The sequence below is a fragment of the Microtus pennsylvanicus genome, chromosome X (genome assembly GCF_037038515.1).
Source record: "Microtus pennsylvanicus isolate mMicPen1 chromosome X, mMicPen1.hap1, whole genome shotgun sequence".
Classification (NCBI taxonomy): domain Eukaryota; kingdom Metazoa; phylum Chordata; class Mammalia; order Rodentia; family Cricetidae; genus Microtus; species Microtus pennsylvanicus.
The window spans coordinates 125,400,882-125,426,689 of NC_134601.1; the positions used below are offsets into that span (position 1 = coordinate 125,400,882).

Here is a 25,808-nt window from a genome sequence, read left to right on the forward strand (position 1 = left end):
AATGATGAAAGTCTATATAGCTAAGTTTGAATCCCCGAGGTCCTTTCCTCTGCTTTGTGTGTGCCTCAAAATACTGGATTTAACATTATAGACAGAACCCCAATTAAATATAATTTTTAAATACATCAGGAATCTTGGGATGATTTTTAATGTTCTGGTCTCTGACCTGACTCTTCTTTATTATCTTTATTATCGACTGGCTGTGAGAACCTGAGCATCACTCCATGTAGGTGGTCCTTTATAAAAGAATCCTTGCCAAGAAAACTGAGTGTAATCTTTTTCTACATTTTTATCTTTGTCAAACTATTATATAATCTCTTTGAAACCTTTAATGTTAAATTATAAAACATGTGTCCCTGAGATCTATAAAAAAAATCCTACAGTGATTATTAGGGGAAAAATACTCCTCCCCAAGAGATATTACTGATGATAATATGGTTTTTTTGTTGTTGTTCCTTATTGTTAGGTAACCAGGATTATGAGTTCTTGCCAATTAAATCTGCTTTGGATTTTTTTAATGAAAAGACTTGGCTTAACCTTTTCCATTCTTTGGGTATTTAATAAATGGTTGTTTAATATCTATTGCTATGGAGCCCACATTTGATTGTTGCTTGCCACTCTTATTAAGAAAGTAGAGTCACATGAAATAAGCACAGTCATACTTGAACTCATTGTTTCTGCCCCATTGGCCCAGAATCCTGGCTCCCATGCCAACTTAACTGCTGGGGAAGGATTCCATGATCTTTCTCATCTGGAACAGCAAACCTGGAGATTTTAGCTATAGTATCATGATCATGTTTTGGGGTAGTCATATCTGTACTATCTAAACCAATATTATTAAGGTAGTCTTCAGCTTGACTTAATGATAAAGTTTCAAAGTGTATTTGTTCAACATTACTCTCTGAAATTCTAATTTATCTGTGAGTGAGAATTTTCATAACTCTGAGGTTTACTCAGTAGTTTGTTAGCCAAGCCCTGAGAAGCTCACATTCAAGAAGATGCCTTTTCAAGCTTATCCCTGCTTACCTATGTGAGCAGAACACTTTGGGGGGAACCTTCCATTAACTTGTCCTGAAATGCATGTCAAGAAAGGGACAGAGTTGCATTGTTGCATTGACCACTCTAGAATGTCTGACCCTCTGTTCACTACTTAGAGGAGAGTATCATTAGTTAGTTTCAAATAATGTATAACTACAAACTGATGCCTTGAGTGATGTATTGTGTGATGTCATCATTCAGCTCATCATAGCTCGAGACTGCTGAAAACTCAAGCTTGTCCACTGAGTTTAACTTGCAGATCTCTTCCTGTGCCATAAACAAAAGCAAATAGTCTAAAACACCTTGTAATGAAAGGAAACCACCTATCTTTGTTAAGTACATGAACTTTCCCTTAATGGCAATGGTTGAAGTTGAGAACTGAGTAGCAGCAGATTGGTAGGGGAAGTTTGTTCAGATGTGTAAGTACACAAGTGGGGAATGAGACATTTCCTGGACTACCTTACATTTCTTAAAAATAATGAAAGGAGAAACTCCACTGTTGAAACCTAAGTAAATATAGTTACCAATATACTAAAAACATCTGCAAAGAGAAATAGCTTGAGTTCTCAAAACTTATTTGAAATAGATTTCTAATGCAAAGTTTGAATACCCTTACATGGAAGCCCCGCTGTTATTCTTCCCTCTATATCCACACTGCAAGTATCAATTAATAGTTGCTTTTTGGATAATTTTGTGTTAGGGTGTTCACCAACCAATATACAGGTTTAACTGTAAATGCATTGGGACTTGGAATGACTGAAAACACAAACTTTCCCACGGATTTCACTTACTGATATCTTTGTTTGTGTCATATAACAGAAACAAATAGTCTAAAATATCTTATAATAAAATGAAACTTGTGAACTTTTTCTCAACTGGGATATAATATAAAGGATCAAGAAAAGCATGGAAACTGAAATATATTTGGGACACATTAAGCATTGAAGCAAACTTTTCTAAATTTAACAAACATGATACACAAGTAGATTTATGTACTAAATATAGGTAGAGGGTCTAAAAGACAGCAATATATGTTAGAAATAAGTAAATATAAATGTAAGTTATCTCATAATATAAGCCCTAGTAAAGATTTATTGCTTAGTCTTCCAATGATGTAATAGCAACATAGACAGATACAGGCAACAATTACAAGTTTGTTTAAAATTCTGTTTGTAGACCTTTATAAACTACTTTTCGAAAGGGCAGGGCCACATAATGATGTAATAAACATTTCTGACCTGGTATGTTCGTTCATTCATTGAATTTTAGAGCTCAAGCTGCTTTTCTCTAAAACCTCACTTAAATGCACTCTGGCTTTGGGATTGCACTTACCACTTTCTAATTTATAAATGCTATGATTTCTACATTGAGGAATAACCTCAGTCAAGAACCCCGTATTTTAGTGGCTTCGTTTCCTCTGAATGTCATCGGCCTGCTGTCTTTAATTCCATTTGAATGCATGTTACCAGAAGAGTCCCTCTCTGAGTTCCTGGTGGCTAGGTTATTCTTCATGGACCAGTTCCAGTTCTTTTGGTGATAGAACTAAAAGCTCACAAGATGCTGTGTATCAGCAATGAAACAATTAGTCTTTGAGAAGCTTTGGGGAAATTTCTTAAGCAGTGAATTAATCAGTCTGATTTTGGTCCCTGTTCACAAATGCCAGTTCTCCCAAAGCTCTTCCCCTACCCACCCTTCTTCCTGGTCTTCTTATTAAAGGTGTAAAATTTCATAAACCTTTAGGAAAACATTATGAAATCTCTTTTTGTGCATTACAACTGGTATTTTTTGCAGACGTGTATTTCCATAATTAAACATCCTAAAATATAAATCCCATTATTATTTGTTATGTCTAGTCAGTAATTAGACCTCAGCTGGTAGGGCAATTTCAGAACAGAGTTTACCAATTTACATACTAATCCAGCAGAGTCTGGTGGGACATGATTAGCATAGATTCAGTCAACATCTTAATTAGCCTTCATCCCAGAATGCACTCTGAGGTGCCTCACCCCACCCCCACCAAGTGGGCCTTGTTTAGCTTCTTTTTTCTCCAACAAATTCCCACTCTTCAAACCATCTTTTCCAGAGCTCTTTTTCGAAGGTGAAATGGTTTTGACTCAAAACGGTTGGCAAGTAAAGGACTTTTCTGGAAAGCCCTGGAAATGGGTGAAATCTGACTGTGAGTGACACAAGACCAGAGTTCCAGAGTAGATTCTTGTAGAATGTGGGACGCTACCACTCTCCCACTTCAGCTGCAGTTCCAGATAGCAAGGTCGTCTATAAAGTCATTCCGAATCTGTGGAACTGTTGCCTATTTTTAAAGTCCATCGGAAAAAGAAATTATCTCTTCCTACCCATAAACAGGCAGCTATTGCATTATTTACCAACTACAGTGGCAGGAAATTTCTTACACCCAAGTGAAATCTTCCACACTAGGTAAAGACCCTTGCCGTTCTGTCCATTCATGGACAGGTAGATGTTAGGAATGCCTATGAAAAATCCTTCACTGAGCTGAACACCGTAATTAAATTATCTCCCCGATATTCTCTACTTTATATTAGGTGCGTCTAGCTTCCTGACTCCCTCTGGGATCCTTTTGCTTCAAGAACCCTTTGATCTTCTTTCCGGTTTTCCTCTGAGCTCTTTCCAAGTTCTCTACACCGCTCTTTAATTGTGCACTCAGAACTAAGAAGAGAACCTTTGAAGTCGTTTGAATGGCCAGATTCTCTGAGGATAAATTCCCAATACTTTTGTGTATTTCCATATTCAATTTACTTTTGGATGTAGTGCTTTTTATTAGCTAGCTGTCTTGGCTTCTTCCTCTTCTATTAAAAAGATAATAATGTGAGTGTTCCGTTTGTGTGCCATTTCATATCCAAGAAAATATTTATTTGCTCTGTAGATATTTTGTATACTATCAGAAGCATTTTGAGTTTCAATTTTATTTTTGCAAAGCTATAAAGTCCTGATATCGGATGCTAAGGTTTGAAGCCATTTGTAAACCTAGTTCTAGTATCACAGCAAAGTATTGCACTTCCCAAGGGAATGAAGACATCCACGCACCCCTGAGAATCTCAGGAGAATATCACTTCTTGAATACCTTCAACCTATGGGCTCATTTCTTGTGTTTTCCAATTTTCTGCCATGCTACTCTCTTTCAAATTTTCTCTTAAGATACTATGTTCTTTACTTATTTTGTCTTCTTTCCTCCTCCCACACATTTTTTTCTCTCATTTTCATTCAGAACCTTCCAGATACCCATGCTTGTCATTTTTCTTCATAAAGAACATTGTATAATTGTAGGAGTTAATAGTAACTCAAAGAGAGACAATAGAATAAAATAAACACTCCCACACAATGTGCCTTTCTTAGTTGAAATTGGGTTACACACAATTCACAGAGAAGGACAATTCAAAAGTATTGAGTGATGGTATTATAAAGTTTAGAGTGAGGAAGTAAAAATGGTCACTGCTGTACACAGGTCTACTAGAAACAGGTCAGGAAATACTTATATTCCTATTGTGGCTTACATCATCCAGAAAATATAAAAAGAGGTAGTCATAGTGTTACTAGCTATGTGTGTGAATGAACCACTCAAGCCCAGTTTCCTTGATGTGTCAGGAACAAAACTCATGTTTTAATTTCAGAATAGGCCCAGCTTGCCATAAAGCTAAGATCTTTATCGATATGAACTTAAAGAATCCTTGAGATCATAGGGGTTTATTCAAATGCCGTTGGAAATTAAAATTAAAAAAGAATAATTGTGCACATGTGAGCAAGAAGCAACCGTGAGGGCTCCCACATGGATTTCTTTATAGAGAAAAACATCTCTTACTGTTCAGAACTCTAAGAACAGTTCATATGTCTCTCCTATCTTTAGGAGCTATTGATGAAGGATTGCATGCAAGGCTGACACTGGGAGATTCCTAGCCTGTTGTCTGATGTTGTGTGTTGCTATTTTCAAATGGATAATCAAACTGGTACATGTATTTGCTACAATGTGAGATTTAAATTTTCTTCACCATAGTAGGTATAGAATTTATGAGCACATTCTGGATGTCCTTGTTTCCCATTATAATTCTGGGTGGCTTTTCTGATGAAAACAATTGCACTTATCTTCCAATTACCTGGTCAGACCCAGAAGTGTACGAAAGAAAGAGCCATGAAGTTTAGAAACTGTCAGTACTCATTAGAATACCTCAGGTTAAGAATAGGGAGTTTTGGAAGGAATGTAAGATGCTAGAGGCACATTGCAAACAGTCTGCACATTTTTCAGATATTTTAAAAAAACTTATCACCTAAGCCACCTAGAATAAAAATAGAGGGGTTGGAGTGAGTAAGAACACTTGCTACACAAGTGCTAGGACCTGAGTTCAAATCCCCAGCACCCAGGTGAAAACCCAGGCATGTCTGTGTAAACACCTGTAACCCTTCTGCTGCTAATGCCAGGACAAGAGGAAAGCTTGTTCCACTTTCCGTGAGAGACCCTGTCTCCAAGGAATCACGTGGAGAATCTTAGAAAAGACATCTGAAGGTCTTCTCTGATCTCTACATGCATGGGCATCTATACACACACATAATAATAATAATAATGATAATAATAATAATAAACACTTAGATATAATAGATATCTGAGAGAAATGAAAACATTTTCTTTGGTGTGAGAAAAATCGTAGCATAATAGCTAAAAAAATATCAATATCCCACATTTTCATTAACTGATGAAAGCATGAAAAAAATATAGTAGTCAAGCAGTGAATACTAGCCAATCAAAAAAATCATAGCCTACTGATAGAGGTTGTGTTATGCTACAGCATCACATATTTTTTGGGGGGGGTTCATTTATTTATTTATTTATTAAAATTTTCCACCTCCTCCCACTCTCCCCACTTTCCCTCCCTCTCCAATCCTAAGAGCAGTCAGGGTTCCCTGCCCCATGGGAAGTCCAAGGTCCTCCCCTCTCCATCCAGGTCTAGGAAGGTGAGCATCTAAACAAACTAGGCTCCCACAAAGCCAGTTCATGCAGTATGATCAAAACCCAACGCCATTGTTCTTGGCTTCTCAGTAGTCCTCATTGTCCGCCACACTCAGAGAGTCCGGTTTGTTCACATGCTCCATCAGTCCCAGTCCAGCTAGCCTTGGTGAGCTCCCAATAGATCAGCCCCACTGTCTCAGTGGGTGGGCGCATCTCTCGTGGTCCTGACTTCCTTGCTCATGTTCTCCCTCCTTCTGCTCCTCATTTGGACCTTGGGAGCTCAGTACAGTGCTCCAATGAGGGTCTCTGTCTCTATCTCCATCCATCGCCAGATGAAGGTTCTATGGTGATATGCAAAATATTCATCAGTGTGGCTAAGCATCACATAATTTGATGAAACTGTTTGTATGAAATGTTGAGAGACAGTACACTTAGAGCTACAGAAAGGTTAGTGTCACTGGAGCAATGGGTGGAAAGTAGAGAAAAATGGACTGACTGTAACAGACGTGATATTATTTCTTCTCCAAGGGAGGAACTGTTCTAAAATAGGTCATAATGATGGTTATAACTCTGTGAATACATTAATAATTATTCAACAATATATGTAACTTGGTGGATTTTCTTACATATGAATTATTTGTCAACTGGGCCTTTGTTTTAGAAAGTCATAATCAGAAACAAGTGTACCTAGACTATTCACAAAACATATACAATTGCTTCAGTTTTAGAAAAAGGTAACTTCTGGACCATTCCTAAGTATGACACTACTAGAGATATCCTAAAAGATAATGTAAATTGTACCACCTGTGTCTGCGTTTTTCTCTTGGTTCAGTTCATGTGCCAATGTACTGTTCACCAGCCGGTCAAGGGCTTGGAGATTGAAAGAACACACAAGAGACCTGGGTCATTTGAATGGAGATCAGCTGAATGCTGTTTATTCAAATTTAGGAAAAACCTAGCTGCTGTTCAATGGGATACCCCCCCCCAGGCAGGTGGGAAATTACCACGCCCAAGGTGGAGTCAAGAATGCCCTACAACTAATCACCAGGATAGGCAGATGGAGCTCAGGAACAAACAAGAAATGCTGGCTGGCCAGAGACTGTCCTCAAAATGAATCCCGGGAGCAAGGATAGACCCACGGGCCCTACAGTAAGTATATTTGTAACTGTAGATTAGGGGCAAGAATGACAAACCAAGATCCAGGATGAAATGCATGTTTGCAGCCCCATTCTCAACATTTTCTTGCAGTGGAAGACTTGGCCAAAGGCAGGCTCACAGAAATATATCAGAATACAACTAGATGTATGCTCTGATGAATTCTTAAAGATTATCATGAGAGTGCATGGAAATATTATATCATCAGTATATAATATAAAATTAAGCATATATGGACTTACTATGATAATATTAAGACTGAACTAGATTTCTATGGTTCTATACACACACACACACACACACACGCACACACAAACAAACATATATAAGGGTTGGCGTAACTACGTCACACTGATGATGCAGATGACGGGTGACTCATGCATGCGTGCAAGGGTTTAGCTAAGTCGTACGTGGATGTAACCACGTGTGCGCGCACATGGGTCACGCAGGTCCTTTGTGCCCAAGGGCCTGTCCTCACGTGCCTGCCTTTAGAACCCGGAAGTGCAGCCTTATCTATGGCTGAATAATTACACCCTACCTTATATTTTTAACAAAAGAAAAGAATTTTAAGAGAGGGGCATTTAGGAATAGGAGAGTGCGCACCCAAAGATAAGGAGGCTGGCTTCTCGAGGGAGTCATTCCTATACTGTGTTTCAAATATTTGAAATTTTCTTCATATAGGGAGAGGAGGAATGGGCAGCTATGGTTTTAACTGTAGAGAATTTAAAAATAGAGAATTAAATGTCAGATTATGTCTTAAAATTTATAGAAATTGTAAATCATGTTTAAATAATTCCTAGAAGAACATTTTAATTAATAAAACTAAAAAGAGCTTGCTAATTGTTTACAGAATTCTATTCTGAATGGATGTGAAATTTCAGATAGACCACATTTTTACTGAGATTTTATTGTCCTAAATTCTTTTGACTCCAGAGGCTTAGACAAGTTCTGGGACTAATAGCTTATGACTATGTGGTAGTAATTCTTTGAGCTTTCCTGAGATGGTCCATTCCTATACAAGTAAGAAAAAAATGCATTTTATTATGCACCAAAATGCATTGAAAAATAACAAAACCATTTTAAAGGTTATGATCCAAGAGGTTTTGCAAAGGGAATGCAGAGTTCTTGTGTATCATCTATGCAGTGTCCACCAGTGATAAACTCTGCCAGTGATACAATCCGTTGTAATCACAGTAAAGTGTCAAAACACAGAAAGCGACATTGACACATTATCAAAATTGCAGGTTTTCATAGTGCTGATAATTTCCTCTCAAAATTGAGCTACAAATGAGCACAGCATTTCAAATGTCAAGTCCCAGAATCCAAAGTGTTTTTACTGGAAGGATGTTTTTATTGTTCAAGTCTTCATTTAAGTAATAATTTAAAAATTAGAAACACTGAATCTTAAATAATAGTACATTTTTAATTGCATTGTTCAATCCAAAAATAAGCTCCACTTGATATATTACTAGTAAGCTCCATTTAAAATATATTACTATTTTTTTAATTCGACATTGCTTTCAAACAATGCCTTAGATCATTAAATTAGATCCCCATTGTTTCCTTAGAGGTGGTGGTATTATTAAAAGATATTCTGCATATTTTGTTTCTATAATTATGTTTAATCAGTGTGAATTGGTGCTGTAGTAAAATACTTGATTAAAAACACATATTTGAGATATAAGTGGGTAACAAAGGAGCATCTGTCCTAGTTTCCTTTAAGGTACAAAAATGGATAGAAAACTGCAATATTAGACAAGATCAGCAGCAGTCTAAAGCAAAACACAAAACCTTCATAGAAATATCCTGGCCTTAAAATAGAGGAAAGGGCTTTGTCATTGTGTAGTTTTCCCCCTGCAGAATTGATTCTGAAAGAGGTGGAGATCTCATAAACGTCTCCAAAGGCTAGTTCGAAGCACCCAGGGAGTAAGGTTTTCAGGGGTGGGGGAGCCTTCCCATGCTGTGTAAATGGCATATGTCAAGGGAGAAAGACCTCAGCATAGCAGTGGTGGAGCAGGGGCTGCCTGGGCTGCTTCCTTTGTATCCTGATCATTTACATGACTTAAACACAACAATGTGCTTCCTACTCAATAGCCCAAGACGCTTTGCCATAGCAACAGTTGCAGAATGTGCCACAGCCTCCCTGGCGTCCCTGTGACACAGAAAAGTTTCATAAAGAACCACTCCTTATGAATATGCTCAGAGGTTTCTTTCTCTTAACTAGTGCTTTTTCAGATTGCACCGAGTTTAGGTTTTATTGATGGGGCCCATCATTTCTCTGTTGCAAGAGAAGGGGCATAGAAATTAGGAGAGGCATTGCTGAGGGGTCAGGGGATGTGAATACATACTTGGCTGTGATGGAAATGGAATTCTTGAGAACATTCTCAGAAAAAATATTAACATTGTTCAGGAACTCTTGTAAAACTCTGGAATGTATTATACATCCTGAAGTCATTGTGAGTTTCCATGACGATATGTAATAAATGGGCTTTTTGGTCTTTGCACTTTTTGCTTCTTCCTATCATATCTCAACATGTACATCTATCATAACACACTTTGGACAATTAGGAAGAAATGAACTCAAATTCAATGCTTATATCCAAAGGACGAATGTTATCAAATCTGCAATTAAATACCAATACATGCTTTCTCTTTTCTGGCCATTTTTTGGCAATTTGCAATTTTTCTGGTGGTGGGAGGAAATGTCCTCTTTTTGTTCTTCACCATTTTTAGAAGCAATAGCATCTCTTTGAAAGTGCAAATCTAACACAGTTAGTCTAGTTTAAAAAAAAATGCTGCCAAAGCCATAGCAGAAAAGAAAAACAAAGTAACAACTGTTTGATGACATTTGATTATAGTTTGCTATGCTTTATATTAGGGAGTTTTACTTTTAGGAAATAATAGAAACCTTTTCTAGTTTATCTGACTGAAGGGAAAGAAAAGGAAATTTTGGTTTTGCTATGTTTGTGCTGCTGCTACGCCTTCTATAGCACCTGTGAGCCATCACCCCCTTTCCTTCCCTCTGGCACCTTCCATTGATTCCTGGTAAGTAGTGATCTCTTAATATCGGGGCTGCCCATCCTGATAGATGAGACTCTGAACCTGTGCACCTGACTCCATAGTAATCTATAAATTAGTGATGAAGTTGTAATAAAATATCCTAAATGTTCCTGCTTCTCAGAGAGCCAAAGACCCCAGGGGTCATTAAGCAACAAAAGATCAAACTGGGCTCCCCAGTGAAAACACAATCAATTATTTATACACATCAGTATTTGACATTGGTATCACTTCAATAAGGAGACCCCCCCCCTTTTTTTGCTACATTGCTGTGCTGATTTTTGCTCATGAGATGCTCAGTTTAGTCATACCCTTGTTCAGGCCAAGTAGAGATGAATGGTGAGCTTTGGGTGTCAAAACGTATGCACATACTGATGTAAAGAAAGTGATGCTGGCTGTTCCACTCATATTAGAAAGCAGTTGGAAGACAGGAATGGCTGCAGAATGGAAGGCAAGATGGCTAGAAAAGCAGTTGGCAGTTGCTCACTGCAGACTGATAAAGACAAACTGCATTATTAAGAACTAGGAGAAATGTCAAGGGAGTTCTCCACAAAATGCCAATGGAGAAATTTCAGCGACACCATCAAAAAATGGCTTTCATTCTTTTGTCTTGGTTACTTTGCCATCCTCTAAAATAATGATTTGTTATATATCACAGGTGTTAAATTTCCTATTGTCAGAAGAAATAATATCTTCTTAGGTGGCTTGCTTTTTAGCTACTCAAAGGGCAGGGAAAGCCCCCCGCCCCTTCAGAGTGGATGAAATAAAAATCTTTATTTTTGTATGTTCTGCAATTTTCAAGGCTTTTTAAAATAACAGTCAAAAGAACTGCCATTTGAATGCTGTGGATTTGGTGGGCCACCGCTCAACAATGAGGAAATTTCATTAAGCTGAGCCAAAGCTAATTTTGAAGCGATTCTAAGACGTTTCCTATTAAATAGAGAGGATTTGATTCCCTACCCTTCCTTTCATGCTTGAGGAATCTCAGAATCCTTGACAAAGCGATGACTGCAATACTGGCTGCAAGTAAGGAAGCCTTATTCAAATGGTTACCAGTGTCTCTGGCTTGCCAAAATTACTAGTGTTTTCCTTAGAGAATTCATCATTTAGAACTATTAAGTATTTTCTAGTCTTTGTTAGAAGAATAGGTCATAGATCCATTAAGAGGTCTTTCCCCAATCAGTCTGAGGCCCAGACTGCTTACTGTTCCAAGAACTAGAGAATAAACATGAGTAATATTTAGTTTGTATGCACAAGTAAAGACTCATAATTTTCTGGACCACACAGAATCTCTGTACAACTTTGGATGTAATCTCTGTTTTTGTACCAGTTCCAAAAAAAGTCAATGTAGTCTGAAGGCATTTGGCAATAAAAGTAGCCTATTTTATCTCTGTAGTTTAACCTGTAACCAAACAGCCAATATTTCATAAACATTTAAATATATTTATTTGAATACCCTCTAATTATGTTTTGAAGTTATACATATGTTTAGATAAATGACCATATCAGAGCATCATTCTCCTTAAAAAAATTAAAAAAATAAAGTTTAAATAGCCTCACAGTGCAAGAAATTAAATCCTATATGTTTAATGTTCAGTGACTATTGAACAAAATGATAGATGTCCATGCTGGAGATGAGCCAGATTACGACCCCATATTATCCACATAATCATCATTGATTCCATCATTATGAGGAAAGAGTCCCTGAGGGTGAATTAGGCTCAGAAGCAGCTATTAACCTATTCACCACCATATGTCTGGTCCTTTGATTTTATTATGGTGTATAAGGGCAGGGCAGTGCAAGTGATATGATCCTCTGTGAAAATCAGAGTATTTGGATTCACTCTTTTCCTTCCACCTTTGTATGGGTCCTGAGTACTCAATTCATCAGCATTTACTCAAAGTACTTTTCTGTCTGAGCCACCTTACTGGCTTTCAAATCTGGTTCTTTCCACCATCCTTATAGTGCTGTTTTTCTTACTAAATAGTTTTTAACAATTTTTAGAAATTCAGCTCCTGTCCTATAAAGTAGTATATGAGGAGGTCATTTTTTCTACTTGTGTATTACTTGGTTACAGAACTTAGAATGAAATTTTAATAGCTATCTATTAAGAAGTGAGAGACAGGGAAGGGAAGTAATATGTTACCAAACCATGAGAACCGATGAAAGGTGTACTCCTCAGATCTGTTACAGCTGGTGTATCCTTCCACCCACTTTGATTCATCATTAGATGGGAACTACACAGATATAAGAATAGGGAGTCAAATTCTCTAGCGCTTCCAGTCAAGCACATGCAAACGAACTTGGCTGTAGCTGAAGAGAACACTCTTTAAAGAAAGATACAGTACTGGACAGTCAGATATCAGACTATGGAGCATAGAAATAGAAAGTCCTAAGGGAATATGAGCATTAGCTATCTGGGGTTGAAACTGTAAACACCCAACTGCATTATGGAGAACCTCGAGGCCAACAAACACATTCCACAGTCCTGCTTTGTTAATGTTCTTCCAACAGAAACAGGCATAATTTCCATATGACTTGTATTTTTCTAAAAACTGCCATATAATTTTAATGTGTACAGTTTGCTACTGGGTTGCAAGTGCAAAGACATTCAACCATCTTCACAGGGCCATCTCTGTCTTTAGCAGAGGATAAACCAGGAAACAAGTGTATAGGATTCAAAGCCTAAGGAACAGATCAACCCAGATAAAGGTAAGGTCCCAAGAGGAAATTCTCCTTTGGCCTTTGGTGAGAAGATAGCTCTTCTTTGTGAAATAGAAAACCTATACCAACTTGTAAAGAATGGTAGCAAATAGCAATTAATGGATGGAGAATCACATTGTTAAACTTTTGAGCTTTAGAAAAGATGGTGAGAATGTGTGAGGGTCCTACCTGATATCTATGGGCATGAAAAGAAGCCATGTCCTTTGGCAATTTGTAAAAACAAAGCTTAAATGGATAAGGGAAAGCTCTGGAGTTGAAAGGAGAAGCTTGGAATTCAAGGGCATAGTTGAAGATACATGATATTGATGAACAGAAGCAATGACACTAGTACATGAAACCATGCTTTTGGTTAAGAATCCTTTTGATTATAATGGCAAAGAAAGTCTATTGCATTGTAGTAGTAAATGGAAAAAGTTTTGGGCTTGGTGTGTATGTCAGTTATCCATTGCTGTATAATGAGACATTCTAAATCTTGTGGCTTGAAACAGTTTTTAACTCATGCTGACTCTGACAGTGTGTAATACGGAGGCTGCTTGTTTGTTTCCTGGCTGCCCAGACTCCCAAAATAACCACATAGAAGCTGTATTATTAAATGACTGCTTGGCCAATTACTTAAGCATATTGCTAGCTAGCTCTTATATCTAGAATTAACCCATCTCCATTATTTTATATTTTACCACGAGGTTCATGGCCTACTAGCAAGGTTTCAGCATGTCTGCCTCTGTTGGCGGCTCCATGGCTTCTCCTTGACTTCGATTCCTTTCTCCCAGCATTCAGTTTAATTTTCTCTGCCTAGCTCTACCCTATCACAGGCCCAAAACAGCTTCTTTATTAACGAATGGTATTCACAGCATACAGAGGGGCATCCCATATCAGTAGTGTTTACTTGTCATACTCAGGAGATAGAGGCAGGGGTGTCAAGTCCAATGCCAACCTGGAGTAAAGAGAAGATATGAACACTGTCTCAAAGAAACAAAGTCTCTAATCATAATTCTGTAGGTTGGACATTAGCTAGACTGAACATGACGATTGTTTTGTTCATCCCTATGAAGGTCACTTGCATGTCTGGAATGAGGTAACAGGCCACTTGAGGAATGATTTGGTCCAGGATCACCTGAGGTCTTCCACAATGTCTACATGATCTTAGTTCTGACTAGACACTAATTTTCTAGCTGACCAGCCTGTCCTTCATATGTTCATGAAAAAGCTCTGAACAGCACCAAGGAGTAAGCTCCAAAGCAAAACCACTTACATCTTTTTTGCTGTTTTATTTAAGACAGCCTACCTACATAGCCCAGGCTGGCCTTCTAACTCACAATCTTTCCGCATCCTTTTACTGAGTACCAGAATTGTGAGTATACATTACCATGCTCAGCAAGTAGTAATACTTTTTAAGTCTAAACATATTTAATCTTTGCTAATGTCTCATTGGGCAATAGAAGTCATATGGAAAAATGAGATGACTTATTTTTGGAATCTCTGTATGAAGGCTGCTGTATGAAGTACACAATAATAAAATGACATTTCTGATTATTGGGTTTTCCTCTCCTTTCATTACCAACTTCCATGTCTTGAAACACTTGACAAGTGACTCTGGTTACTTTCAGCCCCTAGGTTACAAACTCACTCTATCATAAATTGAAATAAGAGGGGTTTGGGTGTTGTTGTTGCTCTCTCTCTCTCTCTCTCTCTCTCTCTCTCTCTCTCTCTCTCTCTCTCTCTCTCTGTCTCTCTCTCTCTCTCTCTCTCTGTCTCTCTCTCTCTCTCTCTGTCTCTCTGTCTCTCTCTCTGTCTGTCTCTCTCTCTCTCTCTCTCTCTTCCTCTCTCGCCCAATTGGGTAAATTCTGAGAATAAAGCTGTTTGTCCTGGCTTTTATGTTAGGGAATGCGATGAGTAATGCTTATTCAATCCGTATGATGCGAAGGGAGGACAGAAGGAATGCTCATCAAGTGTTTCCTGTGTCTCTAGTTTAATTTCCACATTTTCTAGATCCCATCTCTTCTTGTTGTAGTTTTCTCTCATGTGTTTTATTTTCTGACCACATACTGAGAAATGCTACTCGGAAAGTAAGATTTGGGCTCTTGCATATGTATTCTCCTCCCTTCCAAACTGAGCTTTTCATTGCTGTGAATCAAAACCTTGAAAGGTATTACTGAGAAACATTTTGTGTTCACTTTTGGAAAACAGTTCACACAAAGCCACTAAAATTTTTCCAAACTTACCCTAATTTATCCAAAATTTATCTAAAAACTTCTATCAGCTATGTTTTCCAATTTAAAGAATTTTTCTTGAAAATTTCCCTTTTAGTATTTCAACTGTTTGATTTTTTATTAGAAAAATAGCATTTTTCTTTTCTTTAAAAATGAAGATTTTCATTTTGACCTTTTTGCTTAAGAAAGTAGAATATGCTTTATTTGTAGTGATGTAGAGCAAAAATATCTTCTAAGAAGCACTAGTAATGACAATATCTTGGTGGAACTGTAGGTACTGCACAAGAGTTGATTTATAAGTCAATAGGCAGAATGAACTATGAGGTATAAAAAATGCAGATTGGTTATCTTGGGTACCTTGCATTCTAACTAGTCTTAATTAAGCTTACATTTTATCCAGGAACTTACACATTTGAAGTATAATAAAGAAAAGTAAGAACCTGCAAAGTATGTGTGGTAAAAACTCGAGTTTGTGTGGGTTCCTTCTGTGTAGAGTGTAGGAAGTTCTGAGGAAGTATGTGAAGCAGAAAGGTGAGGACAGGAAAGCTTCCATCATTTTCCAGTCCATCTTTATTGAATGATGTTACATAAAGCAACTAAACAAGCCCTTGTCATCCAGCTTAAATTTTGATGCAGCCGGGCGGTGGTGGCGCACGCCTTTAATCCCAGCACTCGGGAGGCAGAGGCAGGCGGATCTCTGTGAGTTCGAGACCAGCCTGGTCTACAGAGCTAGTTCCAGGACAGGCTCCAAAGCCGCAGAGAAACCCTGTCTCGAAAAACCAAAAAAATAAAAAAATAAAAAAAATTTGATGCAAAGAGATGACTAAGGCCCTCGGGGAGGGCACCAGCCATACAACTGCCCTCCCATCCTATTGATTTGGAAGGCCTTTTCTTATAAATACAAAAATTGAGTAGAGACCTGGAAAACCTCACAGAGCAAACTGTGCTGTGGTTTTGGGAGCAAGAACTCCAGGAAGGAAGAATATTAAGGATGAAGGTGATGAGGTGAGCCTGCAAGAGACCAACAGGTTCTAGAGTGGCCAAAACAGGATGGTTCAGGGGAGACTTGGGTGAAGACAGTCACAACAGGGATAGACAGCATCATAGATCTTTGAAGTATTACAGGGACTTTGGCCTTTACTCTGTGAGGTGGGAACCACTGAAGAACTTGAAGCAAAGAAAATAGATGAAATCTTTTAAGCAGTCTGGGTGGAGGGCTCAAGGGAAATGCAGGCTAGAAGACATGCCATAGTAAGTAATAGCGATGATGCTTATGATTATGGTGGCTTGGATCAGTGCAGTTTCTGTATTCTCTACAATTTATCATATCTTCTATCTATTTCTTTTTAAATAAATAGTATATACCAGAGACTGGGAGGATGGCCCAGTCCATAAAACATTTGCTGGGCAAGTGTAAGAACTGGAGCTCAAATCCCTGGAAACCAAATAAATAGGGCACGGTTGCATGCATCTGCTATTCCGGTGCTCAAACAAGGAGGTGAGAGGTAGAAACAGAAGAAGCCCTGAAAGTCTGCAGACCACCTAGCCTGACAAATGCAGCAACAAACTGCCAAAAGGAGACCCTGTCTTAAACAAGGCTGAAAGTGAGGACTGACAGCCAAGGTTGTCCTCTGACCTTTCTCTCTCTCTCTCTCTCTCTCTCTCTCTCTCTCTCTCTCTCTCTCTCTCTCTCTCTCTCTCTCTAACACACACACACACACACACACACACACACACACACTTTTTCTTTTACATCTTCCAGTAGATGTTCAAAAGCTACTACTTTCAAAATTATTTCAAAGCCACACTGTAATTAATCAATTCACAAAGATTATTTCAAGTAACTTACAAAATCAAACTTCAAGGAAGCACATGTGTCATTTTACTTTTATTGCGCTAAAGTTCAAAGTATCATTTCCTGTGTCAAGTCAATAATATTTCACATTGCATGCTTTATATTAAAAATTATAGTGGCCTGAGCAGATCATAGTGGTGAACACCTGTAACCCAAGCAGTTTGACAGCTGAGGAAGGAAGAACATGATTTCAGTGCCAGTCTGGACTCTATTGCCACACCCATGTCTGAAAGACAGTATTATAATGACAGCTAGGAATCTTAGAAAACTAGAGTCTTCTGCACTTTTTGGATTGCTTGTATATAAATTATTCTCATGGATTAAAAATATCTTCGAGAGTTAAGCTTCCGGCACGAAGGTCATGGACAAGATGGTGCCCCCAGTTCAGGTCTCTCCACTCATTAAGCTCGGCCAATAAATAGTCCTGGTCCTCGGCACGGCTTGCGGCACCAGAGCAGAGGAGGAGAGGAGGGTGGCGGCGGAGGAAATGAAGAGACTAGATGAGCTGAAACGGATTGAAAGAGAATGGGCAGAAGCTCAAGATGACAGCATACTCAAGTGAAGCGCCAGTGAGCTTGCATTTCTTTAGTCGCTGAGGATGAATAAAGCTTTGTTGTGTGAAAAAGAAAAAAAATCTTCTATAACTATTGTGACCCTATTATTGTGCTTGCTTATAATAGGAAGACATTGCTCTACATATGGTGTGACTCACAAACCGACAGCTATGTTGACATTAGTGGGCACACAGGTTTATCAAGACTTTCTCATGTCTTACAATATGATCCAACTAATGAAGACAGAATTCTCCTCCAAGCATTTCCCCATACCACCACATTTTCTTTTAAGACACAGCCCTGTCATCCAGAATGGATATGTAGAGAGTGTATTAAAAGTCACAGGAAGAGATATGATGTGAAGAACACAAATGAAATGGGCATGAAGACAAGGAAACCCCACAACAAAGACGTCTTTGTACATCATTCTCTTTCCAGAAGGCAGCTATTCTCTTTGGTAGATGTTTAAGGACAAAATCCCTGTCTACATGCACTTATTTAGATAGCTACAAGGTGTTTTGACACCCTAGAAGAACTTTTTCAGAGTGCTTGCAAACTCCATCAGATAATTTAAAGCCATTTTCCTATGTGTGTTTTAATATAGAGATGGAACTGATTTTTCTTTCTAAAATATTATTATTTTATGTGTATGAGTGTTTTGCCTGCATGTATGTCTGTGCATCACATGTGTCCCTGGTGTCTGTGAAGGCCAGAAGAGGGCCTGGAGTTACAGATGGTTATGAGCTGCCATGTAGGTGGGTGAAGGGAAGCAGTCTTGGGTTCTTACTCTGTAAGAACAACTAATGCTCTTAATTGCACCATTTCTCTAGTTTCTTCGAGCTAGCTTTCTTAATTATTAATTTAAATATCCCTCTTTAAATGGAAAACAGGAACCATGCCTGAAAAAAGTAGTTAAAATTTAAGTAAATCTTTTAAAATATTTAATTAGTAAATTTATTTTTAATATATTTTAAATTAAAATATAATTACATCACTTCCCCATCCTTCTCCTCCTTCCAATGCTTTTGATGTTCTCCCTCTCCTCTAATTGATGACCTCTTTTTATTTGCTGCTAATAACACACACACACACACACACACACACACACACCTGCAGAGTTCATTGTAATTGCTGGCATGTATATGCTTTCAGTGGTGACCACTTTATAATGGGTAACATGATTACATATTATAATCTGTTGATTTGAACAACATAGACTTTCTTCTTGTTGTTTAAAAAAATACTCGCTCACACAAATGTCCAAACACAATGTGTTGCAGGATTGGTTAGTACCTTGGTATAATGATGTCACTGAGAATACTGGTATTTCTTCCCATCTTCTGCTCTGCTAGCTTCAGCCAATCAGCTTATATCACAATTGGCTAGAAGGTAATTGTCCAGCTTCATACATTATCTCCGAACTAACTACACATGAGAGCAAGAAGTAAAGTCCCCTACCTGTTCCACACACATACCCCATTTCCGCCTTAAAATCTTAATCAGCTCTCTTAGTGTCCTCATTGTTGTCTAAATTCTCTGGGATTGTGGTTAGATCTAATCTATGTGGGAAGTAGAAAAAGATAAGATCTCCTAAGTAAATTGGGAGCATGGGGACCTTGGTGGAGGGTTGAGGGGGAAGGGGAGAGGCAGGGAGAAGAGCAGAGAAAACTGTAGAGCTCAATAAAAATCAATAAAAAAATCTTAATCAGCTATCAAAACTTTTTGTAGAAACATACTAGCAGATTATTCTTTTTATGTCATTGGTCGAAACTGATTCTCACGCCAGTCCTTTAAGTAATTGCTGGTAAAGTCAACAATTCCCAAATTAGTCATTGGCCAATGACATAGGAAAGTTAAATGACTTTGATAAACCCCTTTCTGGGTTATACTGTACCATATGATAGTCTAGAAAGCATTCATTTGAACCAAAGAATAATAAAGCTCAAAAATATCCTTAAAAATGATTTCCCTCAATCCTCTCACTTGACATATGGGTAAATTGAGTCTCAAACTAATTTTTATTGGGTTATATAGCTATATAAATGCAGAGGTAGAACTGGAATGATTTTTTTTGTGAGGGTCAGTTCAGTGTGTACCTAAAATATGATGATATGATAGATATTTCTTACCTGGGAATTGGTTTCTGTATGACCTCTCTCTCTCTCTCTCTCTCTCTCTCTCTCTCTCTCTCTCTCTCTCTCTCTCTCTCTCTCTCTCTCTCTCTGTGTGTGTGTGTGTGTGTGTGTGTGTGTGTGTGTGTACACATGTGTGTATGCTCACACAAGGACCCAGGCATGCACATGCAGAGGCCAGAGGAGAACACTGAGTAGCTTCCTTGATTTCACTCCACTTTACTTTATGAGACAGAGTCTTACCCACTGAGTCATCTTTCCAGTCACTTTAAGTAAAAAGGACATCTTATTATGATTTTAATGGTGCTAACACAATTTGGTGTGTGTGTATGTGTGTCTGTGTGCAAATTTCATTTTATAAGGTAATGCTGAGGAAATACCACATTGCTAACTAAAGATGGTTAAAAAAAAGTAATTTCTTTGCTGGGCAGTGGTGGTGCACGCTTTTACTCCCAGCACTTCGGAGGCAAAGGTAGGTGGATCTCTGTGAGTTCGAGGCCAGCCAGGTTTACTAAAGCTAGTTCCAGGACAGGTTTCAAAGCTACAAAGAAACCTAGTCTCAAAAAAAACAACACACACACACATAAAAATTCCTTTATAAAATGGTATAATCAATGAATAAATATAAATGCAACAATCTAGATGTGATGATAGTAAAAATATATATTATACGTGGGGAACTAGAAAACACAGATCTGTAGATCAACATTTGCCAACATTTAAATGGGGATTCCTGTTATATACCTACTTTCAAGGATTCTTCTTTAGATTGAAGGGCATGGGTGATGTAGGGAAATGTCAGGGAAACCTTAATTCACCACCAAACATTAAAGTCCTATGTATATCTTATCCAATAATACTAAGTCAGGGACATAGTGATTGAAGCCACATCAAGTATAGACCTATTAGTATATGTTCCAATTAAAAAAATTATTCAAAAAATTTCAAATTGTAACCAAATACAATGGACTTCCCTAGCAGTGAAGGTAAAGCCAAAACAGGCACAGCTAAGAAGTAAGAGAATAGAAAAATTCGTTACCTGCAATAAGTAAAGAGAACATGAAAGTTATTTCCGAAGTGATGGCCTTCCTGAATAAAGGAATGGGTTATATGGTACTTTCCGAACAGCCCTTTCAAAGAATTGCTATATGTTATTTTTTAGCAGTTGCTCTCACACACAGAATCAACTAACCTAGGCCCATAAGGGCACAAAGGGATTGACTCAACAACCAGGGAGCCTTCATGGGACTCATGGGACTGACCTAGACCCTTTGCATATATGTTACAGTTGTGTAGCTTGGTCCTCTTATGGGACTCCTAATAGTGGGAGCAGGGACTGGCTATGACTCTTTTACAGGTTCTTGAGACCCTACTCCTCGTAATGGGTTGTAATACAAGGGCAGGTGCTTAGTCTTACTGCAAGTTGATATGCCATGCTTTGTTGATACCTGTGGGAAGACTGACCCTTTCTGAATAGAAAAGGAGGAGTGGATGGGGGAAGGGACTGGGAGGAGCAGGAAGAGAGGAAACTGTGGCAGGGATGTAGAACTAAGGAACGAACGAATGAATGAATGAATGAACAGAAAAAAGGCAGTGATTCTCAACCTTTTTAATGCTGCAATCCTTTAGTACAGTTCCTCATGTTGTGGTGACCCCAACCATAAGATTCTTTAGTTTCTGCTTCCTAACTGTAATTTCGCAACTGCTGTGAATCATAATGTAAATACCTGTTCTGAAGACTATATGCTGTTCCAGGGAAAGGCCACAGGCTGAGAGCTACTTTTTTATTCTTCATCCATGCAGTTTTCCTGACTGTCAGCTGTCTCTGTGAGCTCCTATGAGCCTAAGTTAGTTGGTTCTATGGGTTTTCTTGGAGAACAACTGTTTTAAAGGTGTGGAAGCGTTGCCATTTGTTAATAACCCTTAATTTATTTACCAAGCTTAATCGACAATATTAACCTTCATCAGGCGATGAAAGAAGACAGAGACAGAGGAGCACGGGACAGAAATCTCAAGGTCCAAATCAGGAGCAGAAGGAGACGGAGCACGAGCAAGGAACTCAGGACTGCGAGGGGCGCACCCACACACTGAGACAATGGGGATGTTCTATCGGGAACTCACCAAGGCCAGCTGGCCTGGGTCTGAAAAAGCATGGGATAAATCCGGACTAGCTGAACATAGAGGACAATGAGGAATACTGAGAACTCAAGAACAATCGCAGTGGGTTTTTGATCCTACTGCACGTACTGGCTTTGGGGGAGCCTAGGCAGTTTGGATGCTCACCTTAGGAGACCTGGATAGAGGTGGGCGGTCCTTGGGCTTCCCACAGGTCAGGGAACCCTGATTGCTCTTTGAGCAGATGAGGGAGGGTTACTTGATGGGGGAGGGGGAGGGAAATGGGAGGCGGTTGCGGGGAGGAGGCAGAAATCCTAAATAAATAAATAAATAAATAAATAAATAAATAAATAAATAGATAGATAGATAGAACAACAAAAAAAAAAAAAACCCAACCTCTTTCCCACCAACAACTTTTCTAGAAGGAAGAATGAAATACTTCTCTTATTTTTGGCAACTCACAAACATGTACTTTTCTGAAATTTTTCTCATGAACTTTAAAACTTCTGTTTCGAGTAGAAAACTCGGCTGAAAAGCATTCCTCTTAAGTTTTCCTTGATACCTGGGAATGGGGAAAGAGGGTTTTGTGCATTTGTTTAAGCATTTCTGCTTAAATTACGCAGTGTGAAATTTTCTTTCCATTTCTATTAGGTTGCCGTGTTATATAGTTAAATATTCCCTGGGACTGTGTCAGACCCTTATACACACTGGCCTCTTGAAGTCAGTTAAAAAGCTGGAAGTAATTTTCTGTGTTCCTGACCACTCAGTCCTTCCCAGCTTGTTCTTATTACAAGGACCACTGGGCAGACTTGAACTCTGCCAGCACACAATTGTAGAACCATCCTAATTTGGAGCAGGAAAAGATGAGACTGTCTGATACAAAATAGAAGCTTGTCTTAGTCTCACATGCACATGCCCTCCCTTGCAGATCCTGGAGCAAATCTTTCTTAGAGCAAGAGTGCAGGCAAAGTGGTCTCAGGGAGCAACTGTATGTCTGGGGCTTTAGTGTTAAATCAGATACACCTGGAAAGCCAGGTGAAGAGCATTATCATGTTGCACCCCTCCCCCATACCTAAGGCTCATCTTCGGGAGTGTTCTGGGAAACTTAGAGAAATGAGTCTCTAAATTTCCCAGTTCTGAAAGATAGCAAGGTCCTGTACCTTGACAGTAATGGCTCTGTGAGAATCAAGCCCCTATGTTTTGGGATTGTGAATCCAGGTGTGTCTGAGGATGGGGTTCCTACTCTCTACCCAAAAAGCCCCTATGTAGAAATGGAGAAGTCTTTGTGTATCCAAAAGCAAGACATCCAAGCTGAACCAGAGTGCAAGTGCTGAAACCCATGGGGAAAACATTGTCACGGTGACAGTGGCTAGCAGAAGAGATTTGTGATGTGGTCCTCTGACAAAATTCGATTTGGTGCTCAAAAATTTCCCATTACCAGGGTCTAAGGGTTTAGCAGAGAAATTTCCCATTACTGCCTTGCTGAGGAATTAAATGGTTATCCCAGAACACAAAGGTTTTTGGTGGCAGAGAGAATGGAAGCCAGCCCTTCTGATTGATTCCTTGTTTCTTTGGAACTTCAGGCCATTAAACTGCCTCAGGCAAAGATTAGACCTACTCTTGCTGTGGAACCAAATCGTGAAGCAAGGTGCCATGCTGCCATACCCACAGAGTTTGGACAGAACTTGAGGTGTGTCTGGCATGTGTAATAGTAATAACAGAGCAAATGCATTATAAAACAAAGTTGATAATGAAAGGAATGGCAGCAGCTTGGTGGGATTAACAAGAAGCTGAGAGACACTTAAATGAGATTGGGCTTTTGATGTCTACTATTTACTCTTGTAATCTAGGCTTCGTTCAGTTCCTCAGTTTGAAAGGGTATAGTTTTGTGTCGTGCTTGGAAGTTGGTCTGCGTAGCTGTCATCATGGGAACATTAGAGGCTGTTTTGACTCTAACAATATTTTTCTTTTTGGTTTTTTGAGACAAGGTTTCCCTGTGTAACAGTCCTAGCTGTTTTGGAACTAGCTCTTGTAGACCAGGCTGGCCTCAAACTCAACAGGGATTCGCTTGCCTCTGCCTCCAGAGTGCTGGGATTAAAGACTTGCACCACCACTGCCCAGCCTCTCTAAAAATATTTGGGGTAGTAATGGAGGTGTGCTAAAGAATGGACTAAAGCCAATTGGCCTTTGTGGCCACACTGAGTGCTACTCTATGCAGGGTTTTTTTATGTTACTACTGGTGCTTCCATTGCTCCTGATTCTCCCCCATGTGGTGGAAAATAGGGAAATAGTTAAGCAAAAGGAGAAACGATGGTTTTGTAAAAATTTAAGTATTACATTTCTGGAATTTTTCTTCATAACTGGTTTATTTTGTCAACATTCCTTTCTCAGTGCACTTAAAGAGCACTGTTTATTCAGGAGCGAGCTGACACAGAGCCTCACATTGTAGCCCAGACTGACCTCACACTCATGGCAAATTTCCTGTCTCAGCCTCCGAAGTGCTTGGAGTACAGAACTCAGCCACCCCACCCAGAACCATTTTAATGAGGTAATAGTAATATGTACAGATAGGTGCCCAATACAAAACATGAAATAAACTTTTTCTATAAGAGAATCCTCTCTATCTTTTCCTCTTCCTTGAATTGTAATCACCATATTAATCTTTCCATTTTTCATTTTACAAAAGGAAAGTTTTGATTTGAGAACTTTTCTATGATTTGTAGAAACTAATGGAGCGAGTACCAAAAGGGTCTCAGATGTCCTTGCTCCACCATGTGAACACTACCCATAACCACAGCACATTTGTCAAGAGGCACAACACTGCTCTATTATTCTTGACTCTTTGTAGTTTCAAGTAACTGTTGTTTCTTTCCTGGAAATGAAACAAGAACTCACCCAAATACGAACATTTCTCTGAACTAGAATCCTTCTCTCTATATGAATGAGCACTAACTCAATACAGAATATACAAAGATTACCAAGACTTTTTGATTTAGTTGATGTGGTCCTATCAGAATTTCATCAGATCTGGTAGCCCCAAGATCCACCAGTTTATTACTCCAACAAAATGCAGATGAGCTTGATTGAAGTCAGTTTTAAAACATGTGTTTATGTGTTCACAAACTTACCTTCACTCAGTCAGAAATTCCTGAGTCATCTCTAGGGATGTAGAATATCTGGTTTTGAGCTAAGCATTCTAACCTGATTTGTAAAGATATGTCATCAGAAAGAGGAGGTGGAAGACTGCAGCACTCTTTAGAACATGACAGTTGACACAGATAGGATGATTCAATTTTGAACATCTTAGACAAAATGTCTCAAGGAAAATACTATCTGTTGGAATTTGTGATGCTCTGTCCTAAACAGATGTTCCCCAGCTTGGAGGGTTGTAAGAACAACAAAAAGTGCACCCAAATCCTGCTAATGGACAGACCTCGGAACGCAAATGTCTAAGAGTTTAAAATATTTAGAATATTTAAAAATTCTCAGGGCTTAAAAACGAAAATTCCAGGTGTCAGTCACTACTAGTTGACCAACTATTAGAAATCCTTGAAGAATTGGAGACAGTTCTATATTTGGCACATTTCACCAATGAGAAGGTGTAAAGAAAATGCAATCCATGGCAAGAACGAGCCAATTTGTCAGAATTCAATCCCCATTCTATCTGTGACTGGCCTTGAGACTGATGAAATCACTTTTCATTCCCACTAAATCAAGGCCCGGTTCCTTCTTTGAAGTCTTATGAGTAGTTGCTTTTATTTTAGTCAAATCTTCTGACCGTGGAGCATAGAGGTCAAGAGATCACCAGGAAACAGGCCTCTGTCTTCTTGAGTTTTTGACAGTCAGCTACCAGAGGCTGCTCTGACACTGTTACTGTCTTTTCACTCAGAGTTCAAATTCCACTGGTGAGGCCTGTACAGACTGATTTCCCTTCTGTTGCTTTGACTTGTCCCTGCTCAATACAGTTCCCTGGTGGTCTGCTGTTTGGAGTGGAT

General features: G+C 38.8%; 1 protein-coding gene and 1 pseudogene across 3 annotated transcripts in view; both read left to right on the plus strand.

Moving 5' to 3' along the window:
* The window catches only part of Mid1 (midline 1), a 336,875-nt gene that overhangs the window by 138,147 nt on the left and 172,920 nt on the right, over positions 1-25,808 (plus strand). The window lies entirely within an intron of this gene.
* LOC142841708 (ATP synthase F(0) complex subunit e, mitochondrial pseudogene) lies at positions 17,383-17,619 on the plus strand (annotated as a pseudogene).